At 36.4% G+C, this 13,509-nt stretch overlaps 1 protein-coding gene across 10 annotated transcripts in view; it reads right to left on the bottom strand.

Annotated features, from left to right (window-relative positions):
• Positions 1 to 1,847: 1,847 nt before the first annotated feature.
• The window catches only part of LOC110835591 (uncharacterized), a 39,470-nt gene continuing 27,808 nt past the window's right edge, over positions 1,848 to 13,509 (bottom strand). For 9 of the 10 annotated variants that reach the window (XM_087355967.1, XM_087355968.1, XM_087355970.1 and 6 more), the window contains 3 exons: positions 9,161 to 12,575; positions 8,080 to 8,153; positions 1,848 to 3,583 (listed from right to left, as the gene is read on the bottom strand). The gene's annotated coding sequence lies outside the window, so the exon portion shown is untranslated. The remainder of the gene's footprint in view (positions 3,584 to 8,079; positions 8,154 to 9,160; positions 12,576 to 13,509) is intronic. The other variant, XM_087355964.1, reaches the window with a different exon arrangement.

Below are 13,509 nucleotides of genomic sequence, written 5' to 3'. Positions count from 1 at the left end.
GTTTATTTACTTTTGTATTGTAATGCTTGTATAACCTCGTATAACGTAACATAACTACTGACAGTTTACACTATCACATCACTATGACGAACAAAAATTCGGTAACAGTTTCATACAACTTTAAATATATTATTTATATCAACTCACAATCCCGTTCGTGTAATGTACTAATTCAGCTCAAACAAGACCACACACACAGGGAAGCTTAACATTCACAATCACCTTTCAAAAAGAAACACATTCACTACGCCCACCCTCCAATCGCTGATTACATCAATATATCATTTTTTAATCTTAATAAGCAACCAGTGATACTACGATGTGTGGTTTTGCGCAGTGCCTCACGTCTGGAGTATTTGCCGCTAGATGTCAGGAATAGTCCTCTTGAATATACTGCCATCTGGACATCATCTTAAATCGTGATGTTATGAAGTTACTTGAAGCCTCCAAAATCAGTCCCTGATGATGGTGACAGCAAGAACCTTTGAAAGGCCCGTAAACTTCTACCAGACTACACGGTGCAACAACCCAGAATACAGGCATCTTGTTTTAGCAGACCACACGGCTCGATTTCTGTTAAAAGGGCTCGTGGTCCAAGTAGTATAATAAGAATCCGAGAGATGGCGCAGCAATGACTGTATCTTAGTGCTCCGACCATAAAGTAAGCTTCCATCTGTGCATGCTCTCACAGTCTACCAAGTAGAAGCGTTCTCTTCTATAAGGCAAGGAGCACTTGAATGGTTAAAGTCTGTGTAATTGTTACTAGGCATACAGAATGTTTTATTCCGCATCACAAAAACCACCAAGATCACACGAATAAATACGGCAAACGTGTGAAAATAATAAATTGAAATTATTTATTTAAGATGCTCCACACTCAATGGACAATTTCAAATAATAATAATAATTCAATTATTTATTATTAGAGTGCTGCATCACCAGCCAGACGGCTTATTACAGATACAGCCCAAGGAAAATAAAGTAAATACAATAAAATATAATAACAATGTAAGCAAAAATAATCCCAGTAGTTATAGGGACAACAGGAACTGTCTCCAGGTCGCTCAGGAAATATTTGGCCAACATCCCGGGCGAACACGACGTCAGGGAACTTCAGAAAACTGCAATTTTGGAAACTTCACACATCATTCGAAAGATGCTGTCGTAAAATATGTAGTCATCTCTAAGAATAAAATATAATACATGTAACACGTATTAAAAGCAAAACGTATTTCGGAAATAGCTGCTGCATTATGTACCTTAGGGACAAGGTTTCTCTAAGGTACATGGAAGTACATACCCTAAAAGTGGTGAAGAGATCGGATAATAATAATAATTCAATCCTTTATTTTAAGATGCTGACACAACTGCAAAAGCCAACTTCAGAGTCAGGTAATTAACTAACTAGATGGCTCACCGAACCCGAAGGTTCATCACCGAATTAACCAAAGCCCTCCACCGGACCCTGTCCTGGGCCAACAAAATCCAGTCTCCTTCAACTCCTATCTCCCATAGATCCCGCCTGAGATTATCCTCCCATCTACGTCTAGGTCTCCCCAGCGGTCTCTTCCCTTCAGGTTTCCCGATCAATACCCGGTGCACAATTCTTGTACATGCTACATGCCCAGCCCATCTCATTCTTCTCAACTTAATCACCCTGACATTATAGATTCAGCATAACAATGTAAAACAAATACAAAGAAAATGGAAATGGAACATAACTGAGTAGGTTTTCACGGCGGTGAATACGAACATGGCTACCTTCTGAGCTGTGGCGCCGTGTAGCATGTCACCCTGATGATGGAGGCAGCAAGGACCTCTGAAACGTTCATGAACTTCTACCAGACTACATGGCGCTATAATTTATTAAAAAAATTATTTGCACATAATTACATCAAATACAAAATGGTCACTTAATTCTTAAATACAACAATTTTTAAGTTACTCTCATGTTATCTTACTGGTTATAAAACAATAAAATATGTAGCAAAAGTAAAACAGGGTAAATTTCAATGTAAAAACAACTTTTCCATGTCAATGTCTTACATTTAATTCATAGCTTCCACATATGCAAACATTGCGAGGTTATTAACTTTAATACAATCAAGCAACGTCTGCTTATCGTCTTCACTGAAATCGCGCCAAGTATTCATATTCCCCAAAAAAGTCAAATAGTCACACTTCTGTATCAACAGCATGGCCGTGTCTAATTTAAGATGCCCACAAAAAGCGAGAACAATTTTAGTGAGTTTTCTAAAGCCACCGGCATTTAAAATTGCAGAAATAATTGCATGATCCACTTCTGCAACATGGTGAGCATGGAACACTTCCAAATTAACGTAATGTACCAGGTACTTGTGGAAATCTCTGAAATCTTGGTTTTTTGAAAGAATAATTTCATTCACGCTTGTAAAATGTGGCAATTCCGGAGATAAACTGAAATTTTCCGGCGTTATAACTCGACAATATCTGAGGTCGAGAATTTTCAACACGGAACAAGAAGTAATTATTTGAACAATATCAACATTCGCGACTTGAATCATAATTAATCTTGTAAGTCTAATGCCCATGTTTTCAATTACGGTGCCCATGTTAGTAGTGTTATAATTGCATGGAGATAATTCCAAAACCACTAAGTCAGACAAATTTACCAGCTCCGAACAATTACGACTTTGTAAATAAACTGCCAAGGTTTTGACATGTGGACACATTCTTACCAATAAGGATGCATCTGTAACTACACCACTGAACTCATTTATTAAAGGAAGAGATGCCCTAGTAATATATCTAAAGACATCATCCGCTCGACCTTTCCAAAAAAAACTCTGAATTCGTGGCAATCTTGAAAGGAGCAGAGCATAACTTTTCTCGGAAATACCAGTTCCTCCCACATTGAGTATCTCCAAACTCTCCATATTCAGTAAATCCTCTACACAATTATTAGTAACATTTATAGAACAGGCGACGTCAAGTTTCCTGAGCAATCTGCAATTTCTCGCCAACACCGCTATTATACGTGTTGTGCAAGTAAACTTCCATATAATTTCTTGCAGCATTGTCAATTTGGGGAGCTCGTCATAAATTATCTGTGAGACTGGATTACTTGTGTTATCTGGAAGAATCAAACGAGTGATATGTGTAATTGTATGAAGCGATTGCGACATTAATCCATGTACGAATTCGGACCCAAACTTCTTGATGTTACACTCTTCTAAGCAAGGCAGAAACACATTTCTGAGCATATACATACAGACTTCTTCGTACTGATTTCTCCATGGCACGGTACCTTCTCGGGAGTGACCTGGGATATCATTGTCTTCAATAATGAGGGCAACAGCTCTTAGGGAATATTCACTTAGCATCCTGCCGTCTGACTCCTGCAGCGAAGTCAGCACTTTTCGCAGTTCAAGGCACTGACTCCGTACAGCGTGAATGACTCGTAGTCTATCTCCGGTTTCACGCCTTTCAGCCTTGCGAAGTTTCTTAGTCCATATTAAAATCCGACATACTATCAGTCTGCAGATCTTCCGTTGAGTAAGTCTTATCAGACATTTAGGACTCTTCTTGTTGTTCATTGCGATTTCTGAAAGAATTAAACTCCTCATAAAACTGTTCACAAGTTGTCATGCACATGTGAGCCATTAAAATGTAACATATTTATAATACAAAGTAACGAATTGTCTGCACTAACCAACGCCCTCAATGTAGATGGAACAGCCGAGTTACTACAATGTTCATTCTCATAATAATATTAAATAGATGTAGTATACTATTTTATGCACAAATATCCATTTATTGCCGAAGCAACGTTTTAAACCTTTAGGAAATTAAAACCTGTCACGTGCAGTCTACTTTATCTCATATTGAATTCTCATGTAACTTTGCCAGTGATTTAGTCACTATTCGCTACATGTAAAATTTGTCGAAGTTCTCAAAATCGCGAGACACTTGACATGTATATGACATGCTTATAAGAAACACCCTTTTTATAGAAAAAATATTAAATGTGTCATAATTTAAATCATATACCTAGCTAGTTCTTCATATTTTTATTATATATTGATCAAGATATTTTTATATGAATGAATAGTTCTACTCAGTTCATTATTAACTTCTATTTAACGATATAGAAGACAAATTAATACAACATGTCAAGACAAAAGAATATACCGTTCGTTAAAATATCTACCTTTTTATTGACCAACAAAAACAATTCAGTGATTTAAAAACTCTCGGCATAGCATAATTCAATTCATGTAAATATATTTCCTAATAATTTATTATAAAACGTTTGAATTTATTACCAGACTTGTTTTACATTAACAGAACTCTTATAGTTCAAACTTTCTTTCCTTTTATGAAGAATAGCCATATTACTTCCAAGACCTTTTCCCTATTAACTCGTTATTAAACAGGGGTTATACAGTGCGCCTGCATTCAACACACATGAAAGATATAATGTTAATTTCTCTTCCTGTTACCTCTTAAACCGTGCACTGAGAATGAAGGTCGTTTCTGTCGTACAGAGGGACTGATTGCAGTGTTCAGTGCTTTGTGCATTTCTTAACAGATTATAGCGAGAAAACATTTAATCGCACTAAAGACCTATTTTACTTTAAGCCAACATTTTTAAACATTTTCTTAGAATGGGCAGATTATTTTCCACAAACTTTGGTCGAAAACAGATTGTATATTTAACACACTTCTCTCAAAGACTAACTTAATTCCAATACGCATGGTAAATATAATGTTTATTTTTATTCATGTTATCGCTATAAACATAACATCTTGTCGACCCAATGTTTGAGCACTGTTCAATACCATCTCTATACAGTGGCAACACAGGTAATGGAGAATCTGCACAGTTTGTACGTTAACTAATAATTACGAGGGCAAATGTCTTCCAAAGCAACGTCTATTTAAAGCCCAAGATGGTGTATTACAGCTATTCTTCTATCTCATTTATTCATCCTGATGATTAAGAAATCGTGTTCATTTCGGAATAATTTATAAAACTTCATGATTTTTTTTAGTTATTTAGTGTTATATGAATCTGAATGGTATCGAAATATTATTTACAATTAAACTAGATCTCATTTAAAATGAAACACTTTGTGCTCTCGTGATTAATTTTAACAGACTTACAAATTCTTTACACTGCATGAACGAGACGACTTACCACGGCAGAGAGCTGCAACTTCCAATCCGACAAGTAATCGACTGACACTGTGATTGGCTGGTGACGGGGTGACTACAGCCATTTGCATTGCCACTGTACGAGAAATATATTTACCTCGAAAGAAAGTTTGTGTCACTAATTTACCAAAAAAATAAAAAAAAATTCTCATAGATTTTATTATAGCAAATGTGGGCGCGGGGTGGGCGGAATGCTGGAAATTGTCCAAATGGCGCACAAAACGAAGGTTTTTTTAAAAAATTCCAAAAATTTCAACAAATTTTGGTTTTGTGCGCTTTTTATACATTTTCAAAATTTTTCCGATCCCATCTTCAGGAGAACACGTCAGCTAGTGTCTGTCCTGTCACATTCTGTCTCTTCCAGACCCGGACTCCGCCTCACACAGACACTGCAAGACAGTCTCCGCAGCACTCGCTATCTGCCGGATGCAGTCAGTCTCTGTACAGGACTAGAACCTTGCAGGCGATAAGGCAGACACTGATTCTAGCGGATAACGGGAGGGGAGTGTTTTGAAAAAATTAAATTTCCAAAATTTTCAAAAAATGCTGAAAATTGTCCAAATGGCGCACAAATATTTTTTTTAAAAATTTCTACTTAAAATTTGTTCGAAATTTTTTGGTTTTGTGCGCTTTTTAGACATTTTCCACCATTGTTTTTTATTTTTCGAAAAATTTTCAAAACGTTTCTCATTCCGTCTTCAGGAGAACACGTCAGCTAGTGTCTGTACGTCAATGCACGGTCTCTGTTAAACCCGGACTCTGACGCACAGCCTTTGCAACAGACGGTCTCTGCATCACACATTCACTCCCGGACGCAGTCTCTGCTAGTCTCAGTCCTACCACATCCGGTCTCTCCTAGACCCGAACTCCGCCTCACCCAAACTCTGCAAGACACGGTCTCCGCATGCAACATTTTTCCAAAATTTACGAAAATGTTTGGTTTTGTGCGATTTTCAGAAAATTTACAGCATTTTTTAATTTTTCTTAAATTTTGTAAAATTTGAATATTTTTTTCTAAACTATCCCCAAGAGATGCCTGCCAAACTCGGTGAATGCCTAACCCTGTCTCTGCCTTACGTTTGTCTCCTGCACCTGGGCTTCTCATTGAAATTGGCAATTCTTCAATGTGAATTTTTTCAAATTTCTTTGGTTTTGTGCGCTTTTTGGACAATTTCCAGCATTTTTTGATTCTTTGAAAATTTTGAAATTTTTCAAAATTTCTACCACCTGATGCCTTGCAGGACCGGTCTCTATCAGACTGTTTCTGATGTACTGTGTCTCTGACGAATGCGGTCTGTGCCTGACTCGGTCTCTGCAGGGACAGGTCTCTGTGTGACACGGCTCTGACGTGCCGTGTCTGAGAGCCCAGGTGTGTCAGACTGCTTTTGTTCTAAATTCTGATGCTGAGAAATGATCATATACTTTGATATCTCTGCATTTATTTCTAAACCAACATTCCTAGCCCTTAAGATTGTTTCTTTTTCTTACTTGTTATAGTATTTATATTATTGCCCAACAGTTTAATATTATCAGCATAGACCAAAAGCTGATTTGTCCCATTCAATTCCAAACCACTCTGATTTTCTTCGACCTTCCTAATGGTATATTCTAAGGCAAAACTGAAAATCACCAGTGACAGTGTATGTCCTTGTTTAAGGCAATTCTGATTAGGAAATGTATCAGACAGATGTTTACCTACATGAATCTAGCTACAGGTTTCACACTGAAACACATTTTAATTAGCCTAAAGAGCTTCTCAGGTAAACCAGATTCAAGCAAGATATTGTAAAGTGTTTGTCTTTTAACTCAGGAATAGACTTTCTTCAAGATTATAAATAGTTAATTTATTGTCATGGTAAGAGACAATTGGTTTTTTTTATTAAGTTTGCTAAATTTACTACTCTGACCCATTACATTACTAACTTCATGTAGACTTTCCTTACCAATAAGCAAATTAAAAAAAATTTCTCTCCATTTGCATTGAAATATCCTACCAAAATTTTCATATATTCATATAGTACCTATGGAACTCTTCAAGTACTTGTTCTAGTTCATTGTAAAAAATTATCCTTTGTGTCATCTTTATCCTCAGTTAGGGCATGCACATTCAGTACACTCCCCTTCCAACATAACCTCACTAAATCTAGCTTGTACTTCTCTAAATCCCCAGCTACTGACTTGATTGAACCCACCCTGTGGAGATTCCTAAATTTCCAAGTGCCAGGAAATTACCGTAGTCTTACTCAAACATTCCAGGGTCTTGACACCTGTTTTAGTGACTATTGTTCACACTACAGTCCTACCAAATTATGAACTACCTGTTCAAGAAAATCAAACTGAATGAAACAAGCACCATGATAACTGATATGCAGTGCCTCAGACATTCAGCTGTAATGAGATGATAAAGTTGCATCATATTGTGATAAATATATATTTGTTTAAATCTTGTCAGTCTAATCACAATAAAATTCCTATTAAATATTAAAATATTACTATAATTAACATTTAAATATTTAAAATATATTAATGATGTTCTCTATCGAAATGTTCGATTTACATTAGATCATCACTTTTTACACGACATGTTTCAGTTCTAAAAGAACCATCTTCAGGTGTATAAAATTATATAAACTTAAATATAATTTCTTAAATGCAACTTTTAGTCAGATGTGTATCAGATTTCAAATAATATTTTCTTCCAGATTTCATTGTATTTTTAATATCGTATTCGAAGTTGTTCTGTATATGTATGTCGTGCTTAACATGATTTTGTGTGGGTGAACGTTTTGTTGTTGTTTTTGTATCATCCAGAAATGAAGTTGTGGAGGAGTACGTCCGTCTGGAAGTATTCAAGTAAACAATATTCAGCTGTAAGTTACTTACTGATATGCTCCACAGGCCACTTGAAGTGATGCTGTAGGTCAGTATCATATGATCCTTTATCCTGTACACTAGCTCTGAAATCATAAGTGCAGGATTCGTATTCATACTAGTGCACACTATTCATTTACATATGTTAATAATAAACATGTATGGAGGCCTCTATACTGTCCTTAAAAAGATCTGGCAGGGAGGCTTTTTACAGTCACGGACAGGAATTGTGGCCTCGTTACAGCCGTTATAAAAGGCAGACATCAAAACTTTGAAAAAGCACATGAAGACGGCATGAAACAATTTATATAGTCACAATAATAGGCGAGTTTGGAGTCTCCTATATGCAATGGGCAGGCATGGAGGCTTCTTCAAAAAGCAAACATTAAATAAACCTTTCAGATGTGAAATGGCTCAGGATAGGGTGCAGAGATGGTACATCAAGAGGGCAATTAGTCCCTTAAAAGGTGGGAATTTATAGATGTGCTGCACAACTATTGATTTCTCAAAGAACCTGCTGCCTCAGTCACCACCACTTCCACAGATACCTCTCTCTCTAACACAACTACCATTAGCTCCAGTGTTATTCCTATAACTAAAATTTGTACCTCTATGTTACGCTAGATTCTTTAATGGCGTTTGTGCCTATAATTATGATGATATATTAGTCAGATTAAATTTCTTATCGTTACATTTAAGGAGGAGGCTTTTGGACGCTCTTTTCCTCGTGAATGGTTTTAAAGGCAAAATTATTTGCTCATCTGTTTTTGATACAGCTAGTCTATGCATACCTACTAGGTCTATCAGAGACTATTCTACCTTTACTGTACAACGTAATTTAGTTTAATTATTATTTTACTAATCTATAATATTTAGTTTTTTACTTATGAGTTATTTTGCAATAAATCAATATTGTACATTTATGTTTTCAGTTCTTTGTTTATTTGCTTTTGTATTGTAATGCTTGTATAACCTCGTATAACGTAACATAACTACTGACACTTTACACTATCACATCATTATGACGAACAAAAATTCGGTAAGAGTTTCATACATGCAAACAACTTTAAATATATTATTTATATCAACTCACAATCCCGTTCGTGTAATGTACTAATTCAGCTCAAACAAGACCACACACAGGGAAGCTTAACATTCATAATCACCTTTGAAAAAGAAACACATTCACTACGTCCACCCTCCAATCGCTGATTAGATCAATACATCATTTTTTAATCCTAATAAGCAACCAGCGATACTACGATGTGTGGTTTTGCGCAGTGCCTCACGTCTGGGGTATTTGCCGCTAGATGTCAGGAATAGTCCTCTTGAATATACTGCCATCTGGACATCATCTTAAATCGTGATGTTATGAAGGTACTTGATGCCTCCAAAATCAGTCCCTGATGATGGTGACAGCAAGAACCTTTGAAAGGCCCGTAAACTTCTACCAGACTACACGGTGCAACAACCCAGAATACAGGCATCTTGTTTTAGCAGACCACACGGCTCGATTTCTGTTAAAAGGTCTCGTGGTCCAAGTACTATAATAAGAATCCGAGAGATGGCGCAGCAATGACTATATCTTAGTGCTCCGACCATAAAGTAAGCTTCCATCTGTGCATGCTCTCACAGTCTACCAATCCGGCAAGGAGTACTTGAATGGTTAAAGTCTGTGTAATTGTTACTAGGCATACAGAATGTTTCATTCTGCATCACAAAAACCACCAGGATCACACGAATAAATACGGCAAACGTGTGAAAATAATAAATTAAAATTATTTATTTATGATGCTCCACACTCAATGGACAATTTCAAATAATAATAATAATTCAATTATTTATTATTAGAGTGCTGCATCACCAGCCAGACGGCTTATTACAGATACAGCCCAAGGAAAATAAAGTAAATACAATAAAATATAATAACAATGTAAGCAAAAATAATCCCAGTAGTTATAGGGGCAACTGGAACTGTCTCCAGGTCACTCAGAACGTATTTGGCCAACATCCCGGGCGAACACGACGTCAGGGAACTTCAGAAAACTGCAATTTTGGGAACTTCACACATCATTCGAAAGATGCTGTCGTAAAATATGTAGTCATCTCTAAGAATAAAATATAATACATGTAACACGTATTAAAAGCAAAACGTATTTCGGAAATAGCTGCTGCATTATGTACCTTAGGGACAAGGTTTCTCTAAGGTACATGGAAGTACATACCCTAAAAGTGGTGAAGAGATCGGATAATAATAATAATTCAATCCTTTATTTTAAGATGCTGACACAACTGCAAAAGCCAACTTCAGAGTCAGGTAATTAACTAACTAGATGGCTCACCGAACCCGAAGGTTCATCACCGAATTAACCAAAGCCCTCCACCGGACCCTGTCCTGGGCCAACAAAATCCAGTCTCCTTCAACTCCTATCTCCCATAGATCCCGCCTGAGATTATCCTCCCATCTACGTCTAGGTCTCCCCAGCGGTCTCTTCCCTTCAGGTTTCCCGATCAATACCCGGTGCACAATTCTTGTACATGCTACATGCCCAGCCCATCTCATTCTTCTCAACTTAATCACCCTGACATTATAGATTCAGCATAACAATGTAAAACAAATACAAAGAAAATGGAAATGGAACATAACTGAGTAGGTTTTCACGGCGGTGAATACGAACATGGCTACCTTCTGAGCTGTGGCGCCGTGTAGCATGTCACCCTGATGATGGAGGCAGCAAGGACCTCTGAAACGTTCATGAACTTCTACCAGACTACATGGCGCTATAATTTATTAAAAAAATTATTTGCACATAATTACATCAAATACAAAATGGTCACTTAATTCTTAAATACAACAATTTTTAAGTTACTCTCATGTTATCTTACTGGTTATAAAACAATAAAATATGTAGCAAAAGTAAAACAGGGTAAATTTCAATGTAAAAACAACTTTTCCATGTCAATGTCTTACATTTAATTCATAGCTTCCACATATGCAAACATTGCGAGGTTATTAACTTTAATACAATCAAGCAACGTCTGCTTATCGTCTTCACTGAAATCGCGCCAAGTATTCATATTCCCCAAAAAAGTCAAATAGTCACACTTCTGTATCAACAGCATGGCCGTGTCTAATTTAAGATGCCCACAAAAAGCGAGAACAATTTTAGTGAGTTTTCTAAAGCCACCGGCATTTAAAATTGCAGAAATAATTGCATGATCCACTTCTGCAACATGGTGAGCATGGAACACTTCCAAATTAACGTAATGTACCAGGTACTTGTGGAAATCTCTGAAATCTTGGTTTTTTGAAAGAATAATTTCATTCACGCTTGTAAAATGTGGCAATTCCGGAGATAAACTGAAATTTTCCGGCGTTATAACTCGACAATATCTGAGGTCGAGAATTTTCAACACGGAACAAGAAGTAATTATTTGAACAATATCAACATTCGCGACTTGAATCATAATTAATCTTGTAAGTCTAATGCCCATGTTTTCAATTACGGTGCCCATGTTAGTAGTGTTATAATTGCATGGAGATAATTCCAAAACCACTAAGTCAGACAAATTTACCAGCTCCGAACAATTACGACTTTGTAAATAAACTGCCAAGGTTTTGACATGTGGACACATTCTTACCAATAAGGATGCATCTGTAACTACACCACTGAACTCATTTATTAAAGGAAGAGATGCCCTAGTAATATATCTAAAGACATCATCCGCTCGACCTTTCCAAAAAAAACTCTGAATTCGTGGCAATCTTGAAAGGAGCAGAGCATAACTTTTCTCGGAAATACCAGTTCCTCCCACATTGAGTATCTCCAAACTCTCCATATTCAGTAAATCCTCTACACAATTATTAGTAACATTTATAGAACAGGCGACGTCAAGTTTCCTGAGCAATCTGCAATTTCTCGCCAACACCGCTATTATACGTGTTGTGCAAGTAAACTTCCATATAATTTCTTGCAGCATTGTCAATTTGGGGAGGTCGTCATAAATTATCTGTGAGACTGGATCACTTGTGTTATCTGGAAGAATCAAACGAGTGATATGTGTAATTGTATGAAGCGATTGCGACATTAATCCATGTACGAATTCGGACCCAAACTTCTTGATGTTACACTCTTCTAAGCAAGGCAGAAACACATTTCTGAGCATATACATACAGACTTCTTCGTACTGATTTCTCCATGGCACGGTACCTTCTCGGGAGTGACCTGGGATATCATTGTCTTCAATAATGAGGGCAACAGCTCTTAGGGAATATTCACTTAGCATCCTGCCGTCTGACTCCTGCAGCGAAGTCAGCACTTTTCGCAGTTCAAGGCACTGACTCTGTACAGCGTGAATGACTCGTAGTCTATCTCCGGTTTCACGCCTTTCAGCCTTGCGAAGTTTCTTAGTCCATATTAAAATCCGACATACTATCAGTCTGCAGATCTTCCGTTGAGTAAGTCTTATCAGACATTTAGGACTCTTCTTGTTGTTCATTGCGATTTCTGAAAGAATTAAACTCCTCATAAAACTGTTCACAAGTTGTCATGCACATGTGAGCCATTAAAATGTAACATATTTATAATACAAAGTAACGAATTGTCTGCACTAACCAACGCCCTCAATGTAGATGGAACAGCCGAGTTACTACAATGTTCATTCTCATAATAATATTAAATAGATGTAGTATACTATTTTATGCACAAATATCCATTTATTGCCGAAGCAACGTTTTAAACCTTTAGGAAATTAAAACCTGTCACGTGCAGTCTACTTTATCTCATATTGAATTCTCATGTAACTTTGCCAGTGATTTAGTCACTATTCGCTACATGTAAAATTTGTCGAAGTTCTCAAAATCGCGAGACACTTGACATGTATATGACATGCTTATAAGAAACACCCTTTTTATAGAAAAAATATTAAATGTGTCATAATTTAAATCATATACCTAGCTAGTTCTTCATATTTTTATTATATATTGATCAAGATATTTTTATATGAATGAATAGTTCTACTCAGTTCATTATTAACTTCTATTTAACGATATAGAAGACAAATTAATACAACATGTCAAGACAAAAGAATATACCGTTCGTTAAAATATCTACCTTTTTATTGACCAACAAAAACAATTCAGTGATTTAAAAACTCTCGGCATAGCATAATTCAATTCATGTAAATATATTTCCTAATAATTTATTATAAAACGTTTGAATTTATTACCAGACTTGTTTTACATTAACAGAACTCTTATAGTTCAAACTTTCTTTCCTTTTATGAAGAATAGCCATATTACTTCCAAGACCTTTTCCCTATTAACTCGTTATTAAACAGGGGTTATACAGTGCGCCTGCATTCAACACACATGAAAGATATAATGTTAATTTCTCTTCCTGTTACCTCTTAAACCGTGCACTGAGAATGAAGGTCGTTTCT

Source organism: Zootermopsis nevadensis, unplaced genomic scaffold, assembly GCF_977971745.1.
Source record: "Zootermopsis nevadensis isolate Lab colony 2312 unplaced genomic scaffold, Znev_1.0 Znev_ptg000025l, whole genome shotgun sequence".
In the NCBI taxonomy this organism is placed as follows: domain Eukaryota; kingdom Metazoa; phylum Arthropoda; class Insecta; order Blattodea; family Termopsidae; genus Zootermopsis; species Zootermopsis nevadensis.
This window is presented reverse-complemented; position numbering and strand designations above follow the sequence as displayed.